The sequence below is a fragment of the Myotis brandtii genome, unplaced genomic scaffold (assembly GCF_000412655.1).
Source record: "Myotis brandtii unplaced genomic scaffold, ASM41265v1 scaffold33, whole genome shotgun sequence".
Taxonomy (NCBI): Eukaryota; Metazoa; Chordata; class Mammalia; order Chiroptera; family Vespertilionidae; genus Myotis; species Myotis brandtii.
The window spans coordinates 2,292,146-2,294,210 of NW_005362713.1; positions in this window are offsets into that span (position 1 = coordinate 2,292,146).

Here is a 2,065-nt window from a genome sequence, read left to right on the forward strand (position 1 = left end):
GCTTTCCCCTCCTCCTCCCAGCCCCTACTCACCCACCCAGGTCTCCACTACCCTCCTGCCCGTGTCCATGGGCTATGCATATACTATATAATAAGAGCCTAATATGCAAATTGTCCCCTCAACCAGTTTGACCGTTTGCTATGACATGCACTAACCACCAGGGGGCGGCATGGAATATGGTGGGTGTCGGCAACGCAGCACTGGCAGCAGGTGGCAGTGGAGGCACTGCTGGCCCTGATAGGCCCTGACGAGAGCGGACCGCAGCGGGATGGTGGAGCAGGTGAGCGGGCAGTGCTAGGCCAAGGCGGGTGTGAGCAGGGCCCGATCGCCCTGCCGATCACCCTGCAGACAGTGACCAGCAGCGGTGGCAGGGTTGGGGCTGCTGCCCGGCTCCCAAGCGCTGAGGGAGCTGGGCGGGGGCCCGATGACTCAGGTGGAGGGGGGTGCATGGGAGCCCAGGGGCCCAGGTGCTGCCCAGGGCCCAGAGGTCAGCTGGGACCTGCCCTTCCACACCAAACCCTCGCGCTTGGATCGCCAGCCAGGCCTAGGAACTGCATCCGTGCACAAATTTCATGTACCGGGCCTCTAGTAAGTATATAAGGTCTTTGGTTTATCACTTCTCATCCCCCCCAAAGTCCACATCGAGGTATGTGAGTCTGTTTCATGCCTCCCTGCTTCGGGTCTTATTTTGTTGGTCAATTCATTTTGTTCATTAGATTCCACAAATAGGTGAGATCATGTGATATTTGTCTTTCTCAGTTTGGCTTATTTCACTTAGCATAATACTTTCCAGGTCCATCCACGCTGTCCCAAAGGATAAGAGGTCACTCTATTTTACAGTGCATAGTATTCCATAGTGTAAATGTCCCCAAGCTTTTTTATTTATTCATCTCCTGATGGGCACTTGGCTGTTTCCAAATATTATCTATTGTAAATAACACTGCTATGAGCATAGGGGTGCACATGTTCTTTCTGATTGGTTTATTGGGGTTTTAGGGATATAGTCCCAGAAGTGTGATTGCTGGGTCAAACAGAAGTTCCATTTTTAATTTTTTGATGAAACTCCAAACTGTTTTCCACAGTGTCTGCACCAATCTGCATTCCCACCAGCAGTGCACTAGGGTTCCTTTTTCTCCACCAGCCCTTGTTTGTTGATTTGTTGATGATAGCCATTCTGACAGGTGTCAGGTGATATCTCATTGTGGAAATGCATATTAATATGCATTTCTCTGATGATCAGTGACTTTGTGCATTTCTTCATGTGTCTTTTGGCCATTTGTATGTCCTCTTTGGAGAAATGTCTATTCAGGTCTTTGGCCCATTTTTTAATTGAATTGTTTGTCTTCCTTTTGTTAAGTTGTATGAGCACTTTATATATTTTGGATATTAACCCCTTATCAGATGTATCATTGACAAATATGTTCTCCCATGCAGTAGGTTCACTTTTTAGTTTGATCGTGGTTTCTTTTGCTGTGCAAAAGCTTTTTATTTTGATGTTGTCCCATTTGTTTATTTTCTCCTTAGTTTCCTTTGCCCTAGGAGATGTATCCGTAAACATATTACTAGGTGAGATGTCTGAGATTTTAGTGCCAATGTTCTCCTCTAAGATTTTTATGGTTTTACTAGAGGCCCAGTGCACGGATTCGTGTACATTGAAAGGAAATTAATTAGAAGGTGGCCAGTGGGGTGGGACTGGGTGAGACGGGCCAGACACGCCCTGGAGCCAACCTCCCGTGGTCCCTCCCAGGCCAGCCGCACCTGGGGCAGCACTGGGGCTTGAAGGGTGTCTGCGGAGTGAGCGGGGTCCTTCTAGCAGATGGGGTCTCTCAGCCTGGCCTGCGGGTATCAGGCCAAAACTGACAGTCCAACATCCCCGAGGGGTCCCGGAGTGTGAGAGGGCACTCTGCAAAGTTGCTGTAACTTGGCAGCTCCTGTATTGAGCATCTGCCCCCTGGTGGCCAGTGCACGTTGGCCGGTAGGCTGGCCGGCCAGTTGCTTAGCCTTTTATATATATACTAGAGGCCCGGTGCACAAAAATTTGTGCACTCGGGGGGGAAGGGGGGGG